The sequence below is a fragment of the Puma concolor genome, chromosome E1 (assembly GCF_028749965.1).
Source record: "Puma concolor isolate L17-30 chromosome E1, mPumCon1.1.hap2, whole genome shotgun sequence".
NCBI lineage: Eukaryota > Metazoa > Chordata > Mammalia > Carnivora > Felidae > Puma > Puma concolor.
The window spans coordinates 46,478,729-46,503,550 of NC_141680.1; the positions used below are offsets into that span (position 1 = coordinate 46,478,729).

At 49.9% G+C, this 24,822-nt stretch overlaps 1 long non-coding RNA gene across 7 annotated transcripts in view; it reads left to right on the forward strand.

The window, feature by feature from the left end:
* Positions 1 to 5,729: 5,729 nt before the first annotated feature.
* Positions 5,730 to 24,822, forward strand: part of LOC147574452 (uncharacterized) — a 60,375-nt gene continuing 41,282 nt past the window's right edge. For 5 of the 7 annotated variants that reach the window (XR_015244219.1, XR_015244218.1, XR_015244214.1 and 2 more), the window contains exons 1-7: positions 5,730 to 6,331; positions 7,033 to 8,544; positions 8,818 to 8,916; positions 12,692 to 12,779; positions 20,838 to 20,983; positions 21,127 to 21,333; positions 23,720 to 23,876. This is a non-coding gene — a long non-coding RNA (uncharacterized LOC147574452). The remainder of the gene's footprint in view (positions 6,332 to 7,032; positions 8,545 to 8,817; positions 8,917 to 12,691; positions 12,780 to 20,837; positions 20,984 to 21,126; positions 21,334 to 23,719; positions 23,877 to 24,822) is intronic. The other 2 variants (XR_015244215.1, XR_015244217.1) reach the window with 2 other exon arrangements.

Below are 24,822 nucleotides of genomic sequence, written 5' to 3' on the forward strand. Positions count from 1 at the left end.
GCTTCCCCTTTCCCTAGAACATCTCCCCCCTACCCACTTTGGCTGCCCAACTCCTACCTGTCCTTTAGGACTCAGCAAAGGCATCTCCTCCTCCGGAAAGCTTCTCCTGATCCTCTGGGTGCCCCTTTGTGATCAGTGACATTCTTTTTTTTTTTTTTTTTAATTTTTTTAAACTTTTTTTTAAAATTTATTTTTGAGACAGGGAGAGACAGAGCATGAACAGGGGAAGGGTCAGAGAGAGGGAGACACAGAATCTGAAACAGGCTCCAGGCTCTGAGCTGTCAGCACAGAGCCCGACGCGGGGCTCGAACTCACGGACCGCGAGATCATGACCTGAGCCGAAGTCAGCCGCTTAACTGACTGAGCCACCCAGGCTCCCCGATCAATGACATTCTTTATCTGAATGCTTATCATTCTGAATTGAGTTGTTTTCATATTAGACTGTAAGCTCCCTGTCCTAATAATGCCAAAGAACTCACATTGGCATAATGTCTGGCCAAGGAAGAAATGAGGGAAAGAAGGAAGGGAGGGAGGAAAGGAGGGAGGGACGGTTCCATTGAACCCTAGGGAGCAGCTGGTAAATCTGACATAGGACGGCCATTACGGGGGCAAGCCATGTGCATCCTGAGCTCTGACCAAGCATTGGCATTGCTGTGGTCCCCACTGCTCCAGCACTGTGGTCTGCAGACATCCTGGGCCTCCTGGAGTGACTCAGGGAAACTGGAAACAGTGGCCAAGTCTGGACCCAGGGCTTATCGCACTGGTGGCATTGGTCCAAAATAATGAAAAATGTTCCATAGGCTGGGTTCCCTTGAAGTGGAGGCTGAGACAGTTTACTGGGGATCGACAGATGTGAAGGGAAGGGAGGAAAAGCAGAATTGGGCAGAGGGAGACGTGGAACTGTGAGGCCCGAGAAAGGCTCAGCCAACTCCAGGGGAGGTGTGGAGCAAGTAGTGCCTGTCAGCGTGCCTAGTACCCAGGCAAGATGGCGGATGGAACCTTTATGCCCCACTCTTGCTCAGTCACCTGGTAAAGGCTGCCCTGGGGCGAAGTGGCCCTCTGTAGCTGAGAGAACCTGAAGGAGTGGAAACCTGGGGGCTGGGGGCTGAGCCTCCATTCTCTCTACCCAGCCCCCCACAGCTGGGCAGTGAGTCTTCCCTCCAAGGGAGTCTAGGCAGTGCATCTCTGTGCCCACCATAGTTTGACAGTTATGGAAGCTATAATTTATCGAGCTCTTACTCCCAACTGTACAATTAGCATCCTTTACAGGTGAGGAAACTGAGGCTCAGAGAGCCCGAGGTCACACAGCTGGGCCAGAAAGTAGGGGAGCTAAACAACTGGACAGGCTAACTCTAGAACATCCACTTTTAACTGCTGATCTTAAGGGGCATAGCTATATGGGGACCAAACAGATACTTTTTCAGAGTGAGTTTTTTTAAATAGAAAAGCTTATGTGTATGTGTATATATATATGTGTGTGTGTGTATAGCTCATATATATATATGAGCTCATATATATATATATAGCTTATATATATATGTAAATATATATCATATATATATGGTGGTGATCATAAAGGAGCCCTTTACATTTTTGCCTGGCCACATGCTTCTCACTGTCCCCAGTGGGGATGGAAAAAACTCGGTCTGTCCCCTTCCCCCATCATCAATTAATCCTGCTGAGGGAAAGGACAACCCCTGGGCACAGCCTCCTCTCCAAATCTCCTTATGCCCACTGAGCTGGGACTCAGGAAGCATATTCAGTGAAGAAAAACCCTGCAGTACAGTTCCAAAGATATCAAAGGGGCAAAGGGAAATTGCCTTACTGAGAGAATTACTCAGTTTTCATGCTTTTGCAGAAAGGCTTTCTGGAGATGAGAGATGCTGGGGGCTGCAGGAGAGCCTGGAGGCTGAAGCACTTTTCTTTGTTCAGGACCTCACCAGGGGAGTGAGGCAGTCTTGCTTCAACTCAGCTTCCTGTGCTGTGCTTCCAGTTGATCTGTGGTAGAGGAATGACTATGATGGTTCTGCAGGTGTGATGTTCTAGGTAAGGTTGGTTTGATTTCATTTGTCTCCCCTCTCACCCACCCACCCACCCTCCCATGCACACATTCACCCATCCACCCACCTATCCATCCATCCATCCATCCACGCATCCATCCACCCATCCACACAAACCCCACCCGTCCACTCACCCACCCATCCATCCATCAACTCACCCACCCATCCATCCATCAACTCACCCACCCATCCATCCATCCATCCATCCATCCACCCATCCATCCACCCATCCACACAAACCCCACCCATCCACTCACCCACCCATCCATCCATCAATTCATCCATCCACCCATCCATCCATCCATCCATCCATCCATCCATCCATCCACTCATCCATCCATCCATCCATCCATCCATCCATCCATCCATCCACTCACCCACCCACTCATTCAACCACTCATCCATCCACCCACTCACCCATCTACCCAAATCCCCATCCATCCATTCACCCACTCACCCATCCATCCACCCACTCACCCATTCATCCATTCACCCAGTGGCTACTTTGTGAGTCTACTGTGTGCCCGACACTGTTCTAGGCACTGAGGAAACAACAGTGAAAAAGACCTGGTTGTCATGGAAAGCTGGTCCTGGGCCTTCCTGCTCCCTCCTCTCCCGGCTGAGAAGTAAGAACTGTCAGCATTGTAGTAGCTGTCAAGGGCCAGATGGTAAATATTTTAGTCTTGAGGGCCCAAAGGTCTCTACAGTAGCCACTCATCTCTGCCCACGTAGCTTGAAAGCAGCCACAGACAACATGTGTGTGGCTGTGTTATTTTTTTTATTTATTATTATTAAATATTTTATTTTTAAGCCATATCTACACTCAATGTGGGGCTCAAACTCACAACTCTGAGATCAAGAGTCTCATGCTCCCCCAACTGAGCCAGCCAGGCACCCCATGGCTGTGTTCCATAATAAAATTTTATTTACAAAAACAGGCCAGCTGGGAGTAACCCCTGAAGAAACACAGAACTGGGAAGGACCTCAGAGCCCAGTGGTTTTCAACCATGGCTGCATAGTCAAATCAGTCAGGAAGCTTTATTTTATTTATTTACTTATTTAAAAGGTGACCTGATTTTTTTTAAAGTTTATTTACTTTGAGAGAGAGAGACAGAGACAGAGAATCCCAAGCAGGCTCCATGCTGTCAGTGCAGAGCCTGATGCAGGGTTTGATCTCACAAACTGTGAGATTATGACCTGAGCCAAAGTCAGATGCTTAACTGCCTGAGCCACCCAGGCGCCCCTAGGATCTGATTTTTTGACTCTGGCCAGCCAGCCTCTATCTGTGACCTGAGCTGCCTCTTGGGGCTGGAAGGAGGGCACCTGCTGTCCGTTATTCTTTTCTGTACCAGCTCTCTCCTTCTGACAGGTGGGTTTCCCCAGGTAAGATATAGATGGCCCAATCTATGATCTAAGTTGAAGATGTATGTTGAGGGCACCCTGAGGGCCCTCTGGAGGAGTGGATTTTGAGCTCATCCGTTTGGGGAGGCAGCAGAGGGCAGTTGTAAATGCAGGCTTTGGAGGGAAACAGAACTCCATTGGTAGCTGCATGACTTTGAGCAAGTTATTTAACCCCTCTGAGACTGAGTGTCTCCATTTATAGAATAGGGACCATAATACCTGCCTTGCGAGAGAGAGTGTTGTAAGAATTAGAGGAGATTATGCGCACAAATGTTTATCGTCATTCCTGGCACCCACCTCGTGCTAATAAACAGAAGCTATTACAGTATTTTTATTTCATCTCGGTATTAGACCCACTTCTGTGCCTTCCACAGCCTTCTGTGTGGTATGCTTAACAAAGTGAGAGTCAGGAACCCAGCTGGAAGACAGAGGGCATTCCAGGCTTGGGGAATGGTCGAGGGAAGGCCCTGAGGTGGGAATGATTGAGTTGTGATGAGATCCAGCTCTGAGGCGACACTCAAATGTCACCGGCCCTGTCTGTCTCTGCCTCTGCCTCCCAGAACCCATGCCTCTCCCCGCTCCTGAGCTCTGGTTCTCTGCAGGTAGAGTTCTTACTGCTATCTGTTGGTTTAGGGAAATGCTCTCGGTGTGAGAGCAGGCATGCTGTTTATGTTGGAGGCTAGGACCCTGTGTGGCATACAATAGGCACAGCCAGTCGGGCTGTAAGGAGAGTGACTTTCTGATAACCATGGAAGAGTGACAGGGCAGGCAGGGAGGCCTGTGGCCGGGAGGCTAAGGAGCTTCCATTTGGTGCAACGGGGAATGGGAAGCCGCAGTTGGCTGAACTGGGACTTGTAAACAGGAGCCTTCCGGGGGTTCCTGGGGGACCCTGTGCTGCCCTGCCCCAAAGGCCATGTGCTCTGGGAGGACAGGTGCACCAGCCCCAAGCAGGGAGGGGAGTACGTCCCTGCCCATCACTGCCATATCCTTCCAAGCACATGTCGGATGCGGCTGCTCCTCCCAGAGCTTGCAACCCATCGCCTTGGTCACTGCCAAGGCTGGGCCTAAGGCGTCTGAGCCCAAGGTAACCACTCTGCCTGACAGTGCTGGGCACCATGGCCCAGGGAGGAGGTGAGAAGGAGGAGACAGGTGAGGGAGGGGCAAAGACTTCTCTGTGTCCTCACAAGGCTGGCCTCAGCGATAGGAGAGTCAGTGGGCCTAGAAAGGGACCATGTGCAGCTGTTTTGGGGTTCAGCCATCCAGGACACAAGGGATAACTGCATCCAGAATTCTGATGTCACCTTTTGTGTCTGGAATAATATAGCATCATCTTGACAAAGTGCTTTACTGTGACTTCTCCCAGGCTTCTCCAGCCTCTCTGGTTACTTTCTTGGGGCGCAGAGGTCTTTTCTCAGGTGGGCCACCTGTGGAAAAGGTGTTGGCTTTTCAGCTGGCACTGATGTACCCTAACCTACCCATGCCTGACCTTCTCCATCAAGATAAAGTGGCAGAAGGGCCCCCGTCCCCTGGCCCTTCTGTGGCTTCCCCTGGGATCGGGGCGTCATGGGGAGGTGGTCCAGGAAGCATGCCTTGTGATCTGCCTCCAGGGGTGCCACTCATCCTCTGCACCTTGAGGTTTGTCCTCCCCCAAGAATCCCCTCCCAGGCTGGTGTCCGCTCCGTCCTCGGTATCCCTTGGGTGGAGAGGCTGCAGAATAATCCATCTGGATAGAGAGCGTGGGATCGATGCGCTGTTTTTAGTTCCGTGGGAGAAGTCACAACAAGGGGTTGTAACTTCTCTGCAATTTCTCTCCTCCATCAGGCATCTGTTGGCATATTGTGAGGAGGTTCTCATCTGAGCACAGGGCTTGTATCTGGATCCAGCCTCATGGATGTGTCCTGGCCTCATGGCCCCTTCTGCCTCAGCTCTGAATGAGGGGAGCTGTTTAGGTGTCTGTCATCCTTTTCTCCCCACCGCCGCCCCTGCTCTGGCTGACTCACACATGGCCTCCAGCCCTCATTGCCTTGAGTGGCACCTGCCCATGCCTCGGTTATCTCTTCTTTCTTTAAAAAATTTTCTTTTAAAATATTTATGTATGTTTGAGAGAGAGAGAAAGAGACAGAGCATGAGCGGGAGAGTGACAGAGAGAGAGGGAGACACAGAATCGGAAGCAGGCTCCGGGCTCTGAGCTGTCAGCACAGAGCCTGACGCAGGGCTTGAACTCCCAAGCTGTGAGATCATGACCTGAGCTGTGAGATCATGACCCAGGCGCCCCAGGTTACCTTGTATTTCATGCTCCATCTGAGCCAGTGCTTTCCTTGATGCTTCCCCTGACCTCCAGCACATCTGGTCAGCTTAGTCACCAGTCTGACCGTGTGCCAGGCCCTGTGCTACATCCCGGAGATCTAGAAATGAACAGGGACTCCCTCTGCCCTGGGGAAGCTGGCTGCTCGGGTGGGAGGAGAGGCTCAGAGACTAACACGGGATGCTTGTGCCAAGGCAGAATGTGCCGGGGGCCTTGGAGTTCACAGAGGGAACCTCTCATCTTCTGTAGGAGAGCGATTAGCAGCTCTGGAACTCAGACGGCCAGGGTTTTGCTCCAGACCAGTCAAATATAGAGGGTCTGATATTTGGGGGGGAAATGATTTTAGATTTTGTAAGTAAAAAATGTTGCTACATTTACCTGATGATAGGACATTCCTTCTATGTGGCAGGATGCCTGATAAGAAGAGCAATGATTTAAAATAGGAAGCTTCCAGATACATATTTAATGATATCTTCCTCCCCACTTCCTCCCTCGCCGTATCGGGGAAAAACCAAGTCGATCTTTGTCCTTGGCGTGGGCGTTACGATTGCCAGTGACAGTTCGGGTAAGAGTGAACCCAGGAACAGGTGCTGCTTGAGCTGAGTCTTGATGGGTGAACGGGTCTTTGTCAGCTGGAGGGGTTGGGGAGGTGGAGGGAGTTCTGGGTGAGGGATGGAGGTGTGAAGGTACCCCCCATTGCCAGAAGAATAAACATGGTTTGGTTGGGCAAAGGTTTAAGGGAGAAAGGGCAAGAGATGGTCCTCAAATGGTAGGTGGGGCCGGATCCAGGGGGCTTTAATACCGCCCAAAGGGGGTCATGGTTTCCCACCTTCAGGCCTTTGCTCATCATAGACTATGAGCCCCTCAGAAGCAAGGCTAGGACTGGGGTAAGCAAGTGGTGTGCCAAGGGAGCAACGTGTAAGGAGGCACTCACTCTCAGAGCTGTGCCAGAGCAGGGCTGGCCCCCTGAGGGTGAACACGTCCTTTGTGCACTCTCGGTGCTTTCCTTGCCTCCCCCTAGACCCAGTGCTGCTCAGGAGAGAGGTCACATTGTGTAAATCTTTGTACCCCGAGGACCTAGGACAGTGCCTGACCATAGTAGCAGACTAATAAACGCTTAATTGAATGAATGAATGAATGAATGAATGAATGAATGAGTGGTGTTTTTTGGTTTTGTTTTTGTTTTTTTCTGTCTGGAATGTGTTTGCCCTCCTCATGGCCAGTCAAGGTGTGTCATTTCTTTTGTGGCTTACTTCTTCCCTGCAGCCCCTCCAGATACACCTCCCCTGAGTCCTCAGCTCTTACATTGTGTCAACGTCCCATCTCCCAACCAGATTGTGTGGCTGTACTTGGAAGAAGAGGGAACCACAGTGGGTGCTTACACTGGAGGCTGATCAAATCTCAGAATCTTCCCTGGGCAGGCTCAGTAGTTCTAGAATATCCTGGCCCCTTGGATGGGAAGGACCAGCCACCACTGCCACTGTTGCTGCTGTTGCTGCTGTGTAGGGTCTCCTTCCCCTCTCCTTCCCTCCTCTTTATGGGGCCAGACTCAGAAAAGCTTCTGGAGGTGGTGTCTCCAAACTGCTCCTCCACAGTACTACCCACTTACCCAGCCTGCTTCCTCTGCTCAGCCCCTTTGGACCATGGCCAGCTGATCACTGCTCACGTAGTTACGAAGGCCCCAGAGGTCTTTTGAGACACCCACCCCTCCCTGCCCTTCTGACTGATGGGACTCCTCACCAGGTGCGGAACCCATTGGCTCTTGGCTGAGAAATGAGGTTAAACCTGGACACCGCTGGGATATGGAAACTGGGGGATGATTAATGATACTACTCAGGAAGGGTTGAGACATTTGCATTTCTGTCCAGCAGAGGATCTATTTCAATCAGGAAGTTACTCTTGCTGCCCAAAGAAGCAGAATAGTCCCCTCCCACGCTCACTTACTGCTGAAGGGAGGATGGTCACGCAGCATCGTGTGGGCAGTGCAATCACAGAGCGCCCAGGCGGGAGAGCTGAGCTGCACCGACGCGCCCAGAAGGGGGCCACTGCCCCTCATCCATGAGAGCTGGTATCCTGAGAACAATAGCCCTGAGTGCACCGACCTCTGAGGAACGCTGTTGCGAAAGAATCAGTGTTCAGGCGAACGCTGCGCAGTTACAGAGAATGGGACAATCTGCAAAAAGCAACGAAGAACGGGAGACCGTGCCAATTTTTTTGTATGGTGGAAACAGCATGGGGGCCCCCAGAGAAGGTCCAATGTCTGCAAAAGACAGAACAGATTCCACTTTAGTCAAGGAAAGAGCTGGACTATCTCGGTAGCCAATCCTGACCATAGGTTTCTTACCAGCTGCTATGGTTGTTAATTACACCCGAGAGGCAGCGTAATATACAGACAATGAGCACTGCCATCTTCTAGCTGTGCGCCCTCAGGCAAGTTTCTTAACCTTGCTGGGACTTAGTTTCCTCATGTATAAAATGGAGATAATTGTTTCTACCCCACAAAATTGTAAAGATTAAATAAGCCCTTAGAAGAGGGCCTGGCACACAGTGGATGCTAAGTATTAGCCAGTGATGATAATAAAAATATTTTCTGCATCATTAATTACGTTGGCCTTTCATTCTAAGCCTGGAAGGGTTCCAACATTTAAAACATCAATTCTTTGTCCTTTTCATGAAGTCCAAGTTCAAGAACATTTCCAGATGTTACGGATACCTGGGCCAGGTGGCCCTTAGCTGACGTAGAAAGCCAAGATTCTGGAGCCCAGAAAGGCAGGCCAGGTAAGCAGCACCGCCCCCTTCCTAGATCCCATCCTTTTTAAGGTCCATCCCTATGTGCTTGGGTTCAAGTCATACAGACACAGCGCACCCTGGCCTTTTGGAGCAGGCTGAAGGCAGCCATGGACCCTACCTCACATTCTGAGTGTCTGCTTCTCTTAGCAATGGTGGAGAGCTTTATCTTCCTGGTGGGAGGCACTGGCAAAGTAGAAGGAAGAAAGGTTCAATATTTGGCTGGCATATGTTTGTTTGTTTTTTCCCCATTCCCCTGTGCAGGAGTGGGAAGAGCAGGCCCAGGATGGATTTTCTGTCATCACTGCTCAGGGTCTAGGAGCTGGAGCAGTGTGGTATCCCTACCCGGCCCGGCAGCTGAAGGTGAGAATATAATAAACAGGCAGCTGCTGGAGGGGAGGTGAGAGAAAGGGCAGGTGGGGATGGGGTGCTTTGAACCTGTTCTGGGCTCCCCTGACCCTGGCCTGGGCAGCAGCTCTGTGGAAGCGATCTGGGAGTCCTCATGCACCCAGGCAGGTCTCCCCTCCTGGGTACCTTGCCTTACCATCCTATTTGCCGTATTGTAACTGTTGGTGGAGAGGTGTGCTAGATTGTTGGGGCTGCTGATTGGGTCTGCCCCCAAGGCCTTCCCACTCCCTTCTTCATTGATCAGACTTTCTTGGCCAGGGGAGCAGATGCCCTTGTGTCTTCCAACTCATCCCCTCGGACCACTTCCAATGGTGGTGTTGGACAGTTCAGTTCCACCCCAAGCAACCGCCACCTGGCCTCGAAGTGCTGGAAGCTGGTTCAGCCCTTGCACAGGGCAGCCTGGAAGGGCAGGGGTAGGGTAGGGGCAATCCTTAACCACTGGGGAATAAGGATAGGCAGAGAAGTATTTCAGCCTCCGGTCCTTCAGGGCTCAGTCCTGCAGTGTATTCCACATGGCGTCCGGTGCTAAGCAGCCCAGTAACTCACCCTTCACTGTGTGTGAGAGAGAGCGGGGCTGTGGTGAAAAGAGGAGAGATGAGCAGGGGCAAGAGAGGGCTGGGGAGAGTCTTGGTGTCCTGAGCCCCTCGTGTGAGCTCCAGGGGTTCCCGTTCCTGTTGCTTTTCCCCAGCGCTGGATCCCCGGAGCCTTCCCAGCAACAGAGACAGCAAATGTCCCGAAGTTGGTGTGAACTGGGATTCTGTTCCTTGCAACTGGGAGAGGCTTAGCTGGTAGCATGCTTCTGCGTCCCCCAGGGGAATAACTCCTTGAGCTCCTGGAGTCTCCGCCTTTGCTTAGATCCTAGGACAGTGCCTAACGGCATCAGGTGCTCGGGAAACTGGGCCCAATGGATGAATGAATGGATGCTAGTGGCCCATCACGTATGCCTTTGCCGCTTTTTCTCCCTGCCGTCAGGTGGCCTATCTACAAGAGCCTGTTTTCCTGTGAAATGGGAGAAGATAATTAACCTTTTGATTGTGTAGAAATTAAGGGTAAAAAATTGACTAGAGGATTCAGATCCCTGTTTGAAGAGAAAAGGTGGGGCAATGGAAAGGAACTAAGCGTACTTAGTATTTACTTGCACACCAGATTAGATACGTTATTTCGTAAAAGTTTTACAACAACCCCACAGAGTGGGTATCATGCCTATCTTGAAACTGTGTAGACTAAGGCATGGGGTAGTCAACACTGCCTGAACTTTTACAAACAGTAATCATTACACCCAGGGTTTGATTGAAGCCATCCTAATAGATGTCTGGGGGTATCTTGCTGTGGTTTTAATTCGTGTTTCTTTTTTTTTTTTTTTTTTTTTTTTAACGTTTATTTATTTTTGAGACAGAGAGAGAGACAGAGCATGAACGGGGGAGGAGCAGAGAGAGAGGGAGACACAGAATCGGAAGCAGGCTCCGGGCTCTGAGCTGTCAGCACAGAGCCTGACGCGGGGCTCGAACTCACGGACTGCGAGATCGCGAGATCGTGACCTGAGCTGAAGTCGGACACTTAACCGACTGAGCCACCCAGGCGCCCCTCTTTTTTTTTTTTTAATTTAATTTATTTTTGACAGAGAGGGAGAGACAGAGCATGAGTGGGGGAGGGGCAGAGAGAGGGAGACACAGAATCCGAAGTAGGCTCCAGGCTCCCAGCTGTCAGCACAGAGCCCGACGCGGGGCTCGAACTCATGAACCACAAAACCATGAACTGAGCCACCCAGGCGCCCCTTAATTTGCATTTCTTAACGTCAAGGGTCTTTTCATGCACTGATTTGCCCTTTGTATCTCTTGTGTGGTAAATGTTTGTAAATTTTTTTTATCCATTTAAAAAATTGATTGTTTATTGGGTTGGTTTTTATTGGCTTGTTATTGAGTTTTGAGAGTTCTTTTTATATTCTGGATACCAATCCTTTTTTTTTTTTTTTTAATGTTTATTTTTGAGACAGCATGCAAGATTCAGGGTGGGCAATGAGACAGGGGGACAGAGGATCCAAAGTGGGCTCTGCACTGACAGCAGGAAGCCCAACGCAGGGCTCAAACTCACAAACTGTGAGGTCACAACCTGAGCTGAAGTTGGACACTTAACCAACTGAGCCACCCAAGCGCCCCTGGATACCAGTCCTTAAAAAAAAAAATTTAGGGGCGCCTGGGTGGCTCAGTCGGTTAAGCGGCCGACTTCGGCTCAGGTCATGATCTTGCGGTCCGTGAGTTCGAGCCCCTCGTTGGGCTCTGTGCTGACAGCTCAGAGCCTGGAACCTGTTTCGGATTCTGTGTCTTCCTCTCTCTGACACCCCCCCCCCCCCCCCCGTTCATGCTCTGTCTCTCTCTGTCTCAAAAATAAACATTAAAAAAATTTTTAAAGAAAAAATTTATTTTTAAGTAATCTCTACACCCAACTTGGGGCTGGAACTCACGACCCCGAGACCAAGAGTCGTGTGCTCCACTGACTCAGCCAGCCAGGCACCTCTGGATACCAGTCCTTTATTAGATACGATATATGCTTGGCAGATATTTTCTCTCAGCCCTTTGCTTGCCTCTTCATTTTCATGATAGTGTCTCTTGAATGGCAGAAGGTTTTTATTTTGATATGGTTCAACTGATCAATTTTTTTTCTTTTATGCTTAAATCTTTTTGTGCCCTCGATCCAGAATTTGAACCCAGATCTGTGAGCCCCAAAGTCCTTCTTCTTATTACATTTAGGTAGTGCTTCCTCAAAAATCTATCTTTAGACCCGTTCCAGGTGGGTACCACCTGAATCCTTCAAGGAGCTTGCTAAAAATACCAAGTCCTGAGTCCTCACCCTGGGGAATCTGCTTCTGTGGTCCCAGCTTGATTCGGGAATCTGTATATTTAACAATTTCCTGTGACTGGGTGATCAGCTAGATGTGGGATGGGTTTAATGAAGGGCTCTTGGCATCCCTGAGCCTTTAAACTTGTTCATTTCTTGGCTTCCAGCTGGGTCCTGCAAAGTGTTGCTGAAGGTGGCATTTCTTGGTCTGTTTCTTATTGTGCCCTTTCTCCTTCCCCTCCCCCTCCCCCAGCTCCCAAGCACAGTCAACATTCATCAGTCGATCAAGACACGCTTTTGAACTAACCTACCTACCCTCCACCAGTCGGGGGGAGAGGCAGCCCCATCCCACAGCTGGCACTAAGTGGAACCAAGTAGAAACTATAATTACTGACCTTGGTATGAAGTGCTTGTGTGCACCCCCCTCGAGCTGTGGGCGGCCACTTAAGTTGGTTTCCTCAACCTTCAGCCCAGCCGGAGGGTTCCCCACCTGGAGAGACTGTTATTTTAAAGTACCTCCAAGATTGGCTTATTGGACTGGAGAAGGACACTTCTGCAAGCGAACAGCTGTGCCAGCCTCCAAATAAAAGAAAACCATATTCACGTGCGGTAGGTGGGACGGAGAAATGGAGTCTGTTTTGGTTTAAGAGCAAAAACAAGTGTCTCGAGCTTTTAGCAACTTCCTCTGGTATGTGAGATCGTGTGACCTGCTTTCCCTGAGCAGATGGAGTTCTTAGGGGGCAGAAGTGAAGTTCAACTTCAAACCATGGGCACCAAAAAGGGTAGCAGGTCAGGGAACTAAGATCTGTTGAACCCCTACTCTAGCCAGGTCTTTATATTTTATTTGATCCTTTCAATAACTCATAAGGTCGATATTATTATTCATGTTTTACAGACGGGGGAAACTGAGGCCCAGAGAGGTTCTAGACCTGCCAGAAAGTGCTGGATCCAGGATACAGAACATTAGCTAAAGCTGAGCTATGGTAAGAAAGAGGCCTCCACATACAGCTCCAAGGATGTTGATGTTTATTTCTTTCTCATCTAACAGTCCCAGGTCAGTAGGAAAGCCCTGCCCCAGGCAGTCACTCAGGGACCCGGGATCCCACCATCGGTTAATTCACAGGTTCCTACAACTGGAGTTGGCAAACTTTTTCTCTAAAGAGCCAGAGAGGGAGCATTTTAGGCTATGCCAGATGTATGGTCTCTGTCCTTGCCATGCAACTCTGTTGTATCATGAGAGCCGCCATAGACAATATGTAAATGAACGGATGTGGCTGTGTTTCAATAAAACTTTATTTACAAAAACAGTCCACAGACTGGATTTGGCCCAGAGGCCATGGTTTGCTCACAGCTACCCTAGAATAGTGGTTCTCAAAGTGTAGTCCTAGGGAACCAGCAGCATCAGCAGCATCTGAAACCTGTTAGAAATGCAACCTCTTTTTTTTTAATGTTTATTTTTGAAAGAATAAGAGAGAGAGAGAGAGCACAAACACACGAGTGTGAGGGGCAGAGAGAGAGGAAGAGAGAATCCCAAGCAGGCTCTGTGCTGTTAGTGCAGAGCCCGACATGGGGCTCGAACCCACGAACCAAGAGATCATAACCTGAGCTGAAATCAAGAGTCAGACGCTTAACCGACTGAGACACCCAGGCACCCCCAGAAATGCAACTTCTGAAACCAATCCCCCAGACCTATTGAATTAGAAGCTTTGGGGGGTGGGGGCGCCTAGATGGCTCAGTTGGTTAAGCATCCGACCCCGGCTCAGGTCACGATCTCACGGTTTGTGGGTTCAAGTCCCATATTGGGCTCTGTGCTGACAGCTCCGAGCCTGGAGCCTGCTTCAGATTCTGTGTCTCCCTCTCTCTCTGCCCCTCCCCTGCTCATGCTTTCTTGCTCTCTCTCAAAAAATAAACAAAACATTTAAAAAAATTATTAAAAGAATAAAAAAGAAACTTTGGAGGTGGATCCCAGGAATCTGTTTTTTTAACAAGCCCTCCAGGTGATTCTCAATGCATGTCGAAGTTTAAGAACCTCTGTTTTAGAGCCCTCTCAGGCCTGCTTCACATGAGCACCACCTAGGGAGCTTTCAAGGCTCTTCAGTGCCCAGGCAATTACACTGGACCCTCTGGGATGGGATGCAGGCACCCGCATTATGAAAGCTCCCTGGCTGCGTCTCAGGTACGGCCCGTGTGGAGAAGTACCGTCCTCGAGCACCATCACCCTCTGCGCGGTCAGAGATGGTTGGCAACCCGACCTGTGACACAGCCGCCTCTCCGAGGGGCCTACCCGGTGCTCCCCGAGGTCTGGGATTTGGTTTCTCCTTTTGTCTTATCTCTCAACCCCTCTACACCCTGGCCCCTTCCTGGGGCCCCTGTCTGGGGCTTCATGATAGGGAGGATCTAGGTTCCAGGCTAACCCTTCTCTGGCAGGAGTGGGGCAGGAAGAGTGGATGACTCAGTGGCAGGTGAGAGGGTGTGGAACGGAAAGAAAGCAGGAGGTAGAGAACCAGGAGAGGGAGGCAGGAGGAGAACTTGGGTTGGAGGCAACTAGCACAGTGGGCTGTCCCTGGAGCTCAGCGAAGGCCAGTTCCCCTCCCTGCCCCTGCTATGCAGTGACAAAGAGCAGTATCCTGGTATCCCCAGGTCTTCCTTTATACACGCCTACATGGCACTTACTGTTTGCCTGGAAGCACGCTACGTGCTTTCCGTCAGTTAACTCATTGTATCCCCGCAGCAACCCTCTGGGGTAGGGACTATCATCACTCCCATTTTATAGATGGTGAGACTGAGGCTTTAAGAGGTTGAGGTGATTTACACAAGGTTACATAGGTGGTAAGCAGTAGAGATGGGATTCAACTCAGAGACTCCGGCTCCGGAGCTGAGCTGTTGGCCACCATGCTACCTCTCTTTGTCACAGACATGTGGTATTATTATTCCCATTTCACAGATGGAAGCATTCCCGCAGTAACCTGCTCCAGATTCACAGAGTCAGGAGGCGGTGGAGGCGGGATTTGAACCCAGCTGTCTCCACCACCAAAGCCCTTGCATTTGCCAGTTTGCCCCACGGCCTGCTTTCGGCTCCCCTCCCGCCTCCCTTCCATCCGTCCATCCATCCGGCATATTCTGGGTTCGCACGTGTGCGGCTGACTCACGGGGGAGCAGGGGAGCCCATCCTCCGGAGTGGGAAGGCAGACTTTATTTCTGTTCAGAGCTGTCTCGGGTTGGCGCTGGGAGAGCTGCCAAACCCAGCTGACACATTTCCCCCCGGCCAAAGCTGCCGAGTGGGTGGGTAGCCCCGGGGGACCCCGGGGGGCTGTGACACCAGCTCCTCAGATGAGTCTCAGCACCCGGGGGAGAGCAGGCATGCCTGCTTCATCTGCCTTAGCTACAATCTCTTTCCCTCAGGGGATTTACTGGTTCCAGTTGCTACACTGTCTTTCTCACTTCCTCTCTGCTCTGGTCCGGAGCCAAAAGAAACCACAAGAAACCATTTGATCCAGGCTCTCCTTTAGGCAACCAAGGTAATCCTGGTTGTTCCCATTTTACAGATTCAGTAAGTGAAGCTACCTGTGGCTCCTAATTGAATTGTCCTCTTTCCAACAGCCCTGTGATTTCCCAAATGTCCCTGATGGTAAGAGTCACCTAGGGGTGCTTGTCAACTACCTAGATCCCGAGTCCTCTGCTCTGGAAATTCCAAAGCAGGAGGTTAGAACTGAGGTCCAGAGTGTGCCTGTTAACAGGGTGATTCTCTCATCACCAGGGACCCCTGTTGGGTGTGGGGATTCTCCCCCACTTCAGGTGCAAGACCTGGGCCGGCTCTGTCTCAGCTATGCCCAAAATTGTAGTAATCGCCCCCCTGAAACTTGGATGAGTCTTGTGGGTTTAGCTGCTCACTTGGCAACATTTCCCTCCCCGCCCAACTTCAGGAAATCAGGAAGGGGCTCGTAGGACGGTGTGGATGGTACCTCTGTCCTCTCTGGCCAGTTCTGCTGTGTCCTCCAGAGGAGGTTTTCGAGGGTCATTGGAGATCTCCCAAGTGTCCTCAGATAGAGGATACCTTATCCCCACCTCAGCCAACCTTCCCGATACCGAGGGATTCCCTACTTGCTAGAGGTCCCTGGTCCATTTGTTTCTGGACTGGGCAGGAAAAGGCAAAAGACATTAGAGGGAGGAGTTTGTTTCAAGGCGTGATGGGTTTAAAATATGAATGGGAATTCTTTGATACTCCATCCTGTAGAGATGGAGCCTGGTTCCCCATTCCTTGAGTGTGGATGGACTTAGTGACTTCTTTCTAATGCATAGAATAAAGTGGAAAAGGCGATATTCAACTTCTGAAACTAGGTCACAAAAAGGACTGTGCCTGCCTTCTCTTTCTTGGATTACTGTGTGGAGGAAAGCCAGCCGCCAGGTTGTAAGGACGATCAAGAAGGCCAGTGGAGGGTCGCCTGGGTGGCTCAGTCGGTTAAGCCTCTGACTTCGGCTTAAGTCATGATCTCATGACTGGTGAGTTTGACCCCACGTCAGGCTCTGTGCTGACAGCCTGGAGCCTGCTTCGGGTTCTGTGTCTCCCTCTCTTTCTAACCCTCCCCCACTTGTACTCTGTCTCCCTCCCTCTCTCTCTCTTGAAAATAAATAATAAACATTAAAAAAAAAAAAAAAGAAACCCAATGAAGAGATATATCCATTTCCTGTATAGAGTTCCTAAAACCCTTGTAATTTTTTTTTGAGGTGGGGAGGGGGCAGAGAGAGAGGAAGAGAGAGAATCTTAAGCAATCTTCACACCCAGCATGGAGCCTTACTCAGGGCTTGATCTCATGACTATGAGATCGTGACCTGAGCTGAAATCAAGAGTTGAACACTTAATGGAGCCACTCAAGTGCCCCTAACCCTTGTAATTTCTTTTAAAAATCATTTATTTATTTTGAGAGAGAGAGAGAGAGCATGAGTGAGGGAGGGGCAGAGAGAGAAGGAGAGAAAATCCCAAGCAGGCTCTACGCTGTCAGTGCAGAGCCTGATTTAGGGCTTGACCCCACAACTGTGAGATCATGAGCTGAGCTGAAATCAAGGGTTGGTCACTTAACCAACTGAGCCACCCAGGAGCCTCAACCCTTGTAGTTTTTTAGGTGGTAAGAGCACTAGGAGCATCTTTGGTTCTAATATTTGGTCTTCGTCCCTGGTTCCTGACACAGAACTCCTAAATCTCTTGGAATTTCCCGGGTGACAGGACTGTCTTTTGTTTTAATGAAGTGACTCTTGGTAGGGCTCCTGGATGGTTTTAGGATGGGAGCTGGTCATCAGAAAGACTAAACCATGATTTGGAGCTTGCAACTTTCAGCTCTGCCTCCATCCTCTCGGAAGGGAAGAGGAACACATTGACTCGAAGATTGGTCATGCCTATGTGATGGAGACTCCATAAAAATCCTCAAAGTATGGGGTTCAGAGAGCTTCCAGATTGGTGCATACAATCCATGTGCCAGGGGGGTGGTGTACCCCACCTCCATGGGGACAGAAACTCTTGTGCTCCAGATTCTTCTGGACCTCACCCTATATACCTCTGCTTCTACCTGTCCATCTGTATCCTTTATATTATCTTTTATTATATAACAAATGGGTAAACCTAAGTGTTACCCTGAGTTATGTGGGCCATTCTAGCAAATTATTGAACCAAAGAAGGTGATCGTGGGAACACCAATTTATGGCCAGTTGGTCGGAAGTGTAGTGACAACCTGGGACTTACAATTGGCATCTGGAGTGGGGGGGGGGGAGCAGTCTTGTGGGACTGAGCCCTCAACCTGTGGGATCTGAGGCTACCTCCAGGTAGACAGTGTCAGAACTGAGTTAAAGTGTAGGACTCTCGCTGGTGTTGGGGAATTGCCTGATGTGTGGAAAATAATTCCCACCCAGGAGTGAAGTGTGGTCATGTGAGAGCAAGGGAGAAACTCAGGAGTGTTTTCCATACAGTTGTTTTGAGCTACTAAGTTTTGTGTGATTTTTAAAAACACATCAATAGACAACTGCAGAAAGCTTCTTGCAAGCCCCACCCTCTTCCTGAAGAACCCGGTGGGCTCCTTGGTACTTGTGAGGAGGCGAGCCTCCTCCTGCCATTCAAGACCATCAAATTCTACGGCACCCTCCCCACCAGCCTCTCTCCGAGTGGTTTGAGTCTAGGCTTCTCAGGCCTCCTCGGGATGAACCCCCCTCTGTAGACACCCTCACTCCCCTGCGCCCATCTCTCACAGTAGGAGTACCGGAAAGGCAGATGGATGGGGTGTCTGCACAGCTTGAGGGGCAAGGTGTGGGGACAGGCAGATAGGGCAAGCCCCAGGAAGGACAGATGGACAAGCATCCAGCTCTCCCCTTTCCTGAATGGCCACAGGAGGAATGAGGTCGCCGCCCCATGCCTCTCGCAGAGATGCTGAGAGTGTGAATGAGAACAGCTTGTGAGGGGCTCTGACGAAGCGGCCTGGTGAGGAGACCTTTTGTAACCTTCCGGACCTGGCATTGAACCAGAGGACACATCACATGACCCAAGTTACTATGCCCTTTGAGCTTTCTTGGCTCACATCCCAAATGTTCTTACACTCTGCAGGGACTCTTTAATCTGGTGAGGGATATGGATGTGTCTGGGGAGGGCGTGAAGGTTCTGAGATGCAGCGGGTGGGTTAAACCTCACGGGTACGTGCCCCTGTACCATTTCCCCCCTAGAATGTCTACAGCTCCTGAAAGGGGACTGGGACCCAGAAAAGGGTCTAACTTGGTACTGGGCTATCCAGACTGGCCCCACATTGATGTTTACTCCCAGCAAATCTGGTTCTGTGTTTAAGGGCTGTCGGCATTCACCCTGAAGAAGTACTGCCCTCTTCACTCTGCAACCCTAATACCCAACCTGCTTCGGGAGGTTTGAGATCAAACTGGCCAAGCAGGTGCACCCTCTGTCCTTCTCTTCCTCCCAGGCAGACCTCAGTTTCCTTGTACCTAAAAGTGGAGCAGCCTTATGTTACAGCCACAGCCCAGGCTGCAGGTAATATCCCCAGCAACAGGGAAATCCTCTGCTCCCTGCATATATCTTGCATCTTGGCAGGCCCTTCTCAGGGATTTTGTTTACATTTTAATTTAACTGCATGGGCTTCTGCTTGTATAGGAGTTTTCATATTTCTTGGACCTGAACGTGATTTTCTAACGTGACCTACCAACAGCATTGGTCACCTGCTAATGGCAGTGATCATGGCAAAACGGCTTCTGTCTTGGTCTTATCTACATTCCTCCTCAAACCTTGTAATCCTGAAAGCTGATCTCAGTACGCTCATGAAAACCAAGAGCAGCGAAGAGGGAGGTTTCTGCAAGGTTTGTTTACCTTGTTTTGTTTACCTTGTTTCGTTTTGTCTTGTTTACATTGTAGTAAGTTCCTGAAAGTGTCTGTGAAAACCAAATGTACCGAAGTTGGGCCATGGCCTTATGTTATACAAGAGGCAGTGTGCCCTACCGGTTAAGTGCATAGCCATAGATTTCGGTGCCATTGGCATAGACCTGCCGCTTGCCATGGCCGAGAGAACTCTCTGCGCTTCAGTTTTCTGAAAACGGGAATGTTTATAGTGACTACCTTGCAGGGTTCTTGTGCAAATTAAGTGAATTAATATATTGAAAGCACTAGAACAGGGTCTCTTATCCATGGTATGAGTTAGCAATTATTGTTGTATGTCCTAGGGTGGGTTCTATACTCAGCTGAAAAAAAAGATTGGTGCCCTAATTATATTTTACCCCTGATGTAATCACTGATGATCGATTCCTTTTTTTAAGAAATTTTTTAAATGTTTATTTATATTAGAGAGAGAGAGAGAGAGAGAGAGACAGGGTGTGAGCAGGGGAGGGGCAGAGAGAGGAAGATACAGAATATGAAGCAGGCTCCAAGCTCTGAGCTGTCAGCACAGAGCCTGATGCAGGGCTCGAACTTGTGAACTGTGAGATAGTGACCTGAAGTGGGACGCTGAACTGACTGAGCCACCCAGGTGCCCCTAATCCTTTTTTAAAAGTTTATTTCTTTTTTTTTTTTTTGGAGAGAGAGAGAGAGAGCGAGAGAGCACGTGTATGTGTAAGTGCATGTGTGTGCATGAGAGGGGGAGGGGCAGAGAGAGAGAGAGAGAGAGAGAGAGAGAGAGAGAGAATCCCAAGCAGGCTCCACGCTCTCAGTGCAAAGCTCGAAGCGGGGCTCCATCTCATGAACCATGAGGTCATGACCTGAGCTGAAATCAAGAGTCCAACGCTTAACTGGCTGAGCCACCCTAGCATCCCACTGACGATCTATTTCTGAGGCTTTGTTTTCTATCTCTCACAAGCGAATCCAGTCGGCCAGCTCCAGACAGATGCACACTCAGCGAAAGCTAAAGGTTTTGCGGCTTTCAGCCACCTGATGACTTTCATTTTAGTTCCAATTGTATCAAGTTTGTGAAAACTCTGTTTGTTACTACTAACACTTGCAGTTTTATTCTCCTGTTTTTGCTCATTCTTTGTATCAACGAACACAACAACATATTCAATTACGCCAGCATGGCGTATGGCATGGGCCAAATGGAGTGGCAGCACTTCCAAAAGGGGACTTGTGTCACCTTTTGATATGTCAGTATGTTTGCTGGTGGATGTACAAAAGCAGGAGTTTGGTGAAGGGAAACCAATTTAGGAATGTTGAAGTCCACTATGACGGTGACAGTGGTCAGAAGCCAAGGACCATTGAGGCTGAGACATATGGCTGGGTTTGGGTCATGATCTACTTGTTGAAAGGACAGTTGTGACCATGAAGTTGGAGACAGTCATCCTTCGCCTGAAAAGCAGACCCATTCCGAGAGAGCTGGCTATAAAGCAACCATTCGTAAGGCGAATCATGTTTTTGTTTGTTTGTTTAAATTCCATTGTGAAGTTAAGCTGGTCTTCTATAGGAAAATGGATGGCTTTGACGGGTTTGGTGATGGGGCCAGGTCTATGTCATGCTGGGATTGTAGGGTCAGAGAGATTTAAGAATACTTTTAATAATTATCTGTTCCTTCCTGTAGCAGAAGCTTAAATGGAATCGTGAGTTCTGCCATGTACTCTGCTTCAGAAGTTCCGGGGAGCAGAGGACACTTGAGGTCGCATCCTCAGTGTGGCTTGGATCCTTCTCCCCTTTTGTTCTCCTGGAGAACGTCTTGCAGTATAGCTGGTAACTCACTAACATCTTCATTTCTTTAGCCCACATTTCTTTGTTTCGTTTTGCGACTGGGGTGAGTGAGACAGCGTTGGAATTTGTCACTCTCCTTACAGTTGGGGTTTATGTAATCTCAGTATTCTCACTTTGGCGGCTAGATCCTGGATGTCGGAGAGGTCACATGTGACTCTGAGCAGTAAGTCTGGCGTGGAGGCGTAAGAGAGGCCTGATGCCCACAGAGGATTTCACGTGTTAACAGGATGGCCCTGTATACAGAAGCAACCAAGGGCCCCAGCACGGGGACACCAGCACCAGATAGCACCTCATAAGGACAAAACACTGAATTTCTCCTTTGCCCTCTCGTGGTAAGGCCCTCGACTTTTTAATTCTGGCTAGTGACCAAGCTTCTACAGGTCAGCTTGGCTGCCATTGTCCCTGTATGATTCTGGGTTCTGGAGGTTCTGGAGACAGAGGAGAGCCCGGTCTTGTGGTCCTGGCCAGGTCACGATTTCCTCATTGACCTGTCATCATTACGCTTCCTCAGTCTCTTCGGGCTTCCCCGGCCCAGAGGACCTCACAGTCTCATCCAGTCTTTGGGTTAGGCAGTTACAGGAGCTCATGCCTACCTCCTCTCTGCCGGCCTCGGGTACAGTTGTCATAGATGACAGAGCAGGATGCCTGTCACAGTCCACTGGTGGGGATGGGCACTCAATATGTGCTGTGCTTCCCTTTGAAAGCACCTTAACTCAAGAATTCTAGAAAACAAGCCATTGCCTACCGTTATCAATCCTAGAAGCTCCTATTTTCGTCAAGTTAATTTACTTCAAAGAAGGTGTGATAAAATTGCTCAGACCCACTCGGAGATCCATTATAAGGGGGTCTGGCATCGAAGAAATTTTTTTATTTTCTTGATTATAAAAGCAATACGTGCTCATTCCAAAAACTTAAGAAAATGCAGCAAGATACATAAGAAGAAAGAAATTCTCCCAGAATCTTCTCTCTTAGAAATAACTACTATTAGCATTTAATGTGCCACCCTTTTTTCTGCGCACAGCTATTTATAAAATTCGGCGGGACTTCATACACAGTTTTGCATTTTGCTTCATTTCACTTTGTACAACCAGTGCATTTCCCCATTTCATTACCTATGCTCCAAAAACACCATTTTAATGACTGCATAATATTTCATTGTCTGGTTGTTGCAGAATTTAGTCAACCAATTCTCTGTTTGTAGGCACCCAGGCAGTTTCCCATTTTTAATGGTTATAAATGATGCTGTGGTGAATATTCTTGTCCAGGAAATCTTTATCTGGGTTTCTGATAGTTTCCTGGGAAGAAATTCCCGGAAGGGAAATCACAGAGTCTCAGCTCTGCTGTGCGGTACCTCTGTCCTCACTTAAAGATGCCCGGGGAGGTGAGTGGCTCCTGTCACCCCCAGTGGGTGGACTTCACTGCCTTTGAGGCCCGGCCTGCAGGATCTTTGTGAGTGCCAGTGGAAGGTGCAGAAGGGCCCCGCATCCTCCCCGGGGCCATTACCTGAATCCACTCCATGCAAAGCAGGACATCCCCCTGCAGGAATCACTTTGTAATTGACTTAGAGACTAAAGCATATTTAATTAACCATGGAAACCCTCCCAGCCATCTGCCTCTGTTTTTATTTTGAGGAAGAAGGCAGATCTTACTTCCTTCAGCTCCCTCTTTTTGGGGATGGAGCTCATTTCCAGTATCTTGGTTCTTGTGTAGAGCACGGGCCTGCTCCACTGGTGGTGGCCCAAAGTGGCAGAACCATGGGTTTAGCCTGAGGTGGCAGGCCGGGTCAGAGGTCATGCAGGCCTCAGGTTTAGCCTGAGGGGGCAAGGCCAAGGCAGCACCTGCTCTGGCAGAGAACTGGACATTTGCCAGTCCCAGCCTCTGCCTCTTGGCTGCTGGCCTAAAATCACAGGCATTCATACTGGAAGGTGCCTTAGAGGAAAAGGCCAAAGCTCTCATTTCTCAGGTGAGGAAACTGAGGGCTGGAGACCCTCAGGGCATGCTCAGGGACACGGAGTCTGAGACTCTGTTTCTTTGCTCCTTTGCTGCACCCTCGAGGGAGGAGGTATGGCTTTGATTTCAGCTACACTCTACGGGCAGGGGACTCAAAGGGGATCCTAAGGGCTATAATGGCCCACAATGTCCAAGCAGTTTAAAATGTGCAAAACGCATTCCCACAGCACGTCTTGCTGGATGGACACTCACCCAGCCCCTGCGGGCAAGGGAGACTGGGGAGGTCATGTGACTTGCCTGCAGACACATGGCTGATGAGACAGTGTGGAGGCTGATGGAAACACTAAGTGCTTTGATCTGAATTGCTAATATGTCCAAATGCCTTTTATTTGCATGGTGTTCCTCAGAGGGCCCTGGCGGTGAGCTCACTGAGGAAGGGTCTGATGGAACATTTGCCCACTTGTCACTCATGACATCACCTCCTCCAGGAAACCTTCCTAGGCTCTCTCCCCCCAGCTACCCGCCCCCCCTCCCACCCCATCCAGGGTGAGTTGGGAGGGAGGACTGGTTCTCTGCCCCTTTGTCACCCTACACGTACCCCAATATCCCTTAAGGCTCTAAACTTCACACTGTAACCCCAGCTCTAGCCAAGGGCGTGGCTGACGCTGGTCGGTCAGTAAATGATATTGAGTTTAATGAGACTGAATATAGACCCAGGTGTGATTGCTCCAGTAGCTTTCCTTCCCCCCTTCCCTTTCACTTTGGCAGGAAGTCATCTGCGATCCCTCCGGGGGTGAGTATTATGTGTGCCCTGAGATGGTCCCTGAGGGCGGCCATATGGACCCGCGTGCTGCCAGGCTGGCTGTGTGCTCCAGATCCTGAGCTGTCGGTGGAGATTGGGGTCGAGCCCAGAGACCCCAGCCAGGTAAAACTACCTTTTGATAGATGTGCCGACGGGCCTGGGAGGGGCACTCAGGAACGTAGGCCACTAGGTGGCCTTGTGCTTTTTGGGCAAGTCATTTCCACCCTCCTCTGGCGATAAGGCAGTTTGACTGGACCCTTCCATCTCTGATGTTGCACATCCCGTGACTCTATAATGACCCCTGTCAGAAGCCATCCTGCGGGATGAGGACAGGGGCAAAAAGATAGCGAGTCAACTCCAACCAGCGGTCAGGACGCCGGACCTGCTAACCAACTGCAACGCTTCCTACATACCCAAGGCTCAAGTCAAACAGAAAAGCACAAAGCTCCTGGATCCACTTTAACATCCCTGCGAGGCTGAAACTCTCTCTCCTTTTTAAGCTGTAAAAGATGTGCTCCCTGAGACAGATGCCCTCATCTTTAATCATTTTCCACCGTCTCCAGCCACAAGCAGCCTGAAAGGGGATGAATTAGGACCCTGTAGATAGGGTTTCCTCCAGAGCCACATGTTAAACCCAAAGCAGGTCCTGGCTCCGCTGAAATCAGATGAGCCAAGAAAAGCCCTCGGTGGCAGAGCGCTGGGGTCCCCCGACCCAGAGGCACGCGGCGGTCTCCCCCAGCGCCACCCGCCTGGGCGTCTGCGCGCCACCTGGGCTGGCTCTTCTCTGAAATACGGTAAAATGAGGGTGGAGAACTCATTGTTTTCTATCAAGGGCATGGCCCACGGAATGGAAAAATCAATCAGTGGAGGAAGATGAAAGTAAAATGCAGCTTCATTCTCTCTCCTTGGGGGGAGAGAAAGAGAAAAGGTTACAGTCATTTGCTTTTACAAATCAGGAATGGGGAGCATGCAACTCTCTCTCTGGCAAACACAACCCCTAATAAAAACACACCGCGGGTCTATACTGTGGCCAGTTACTGAGCGAGGCTGAAGGGGAGGGGGACAGAGA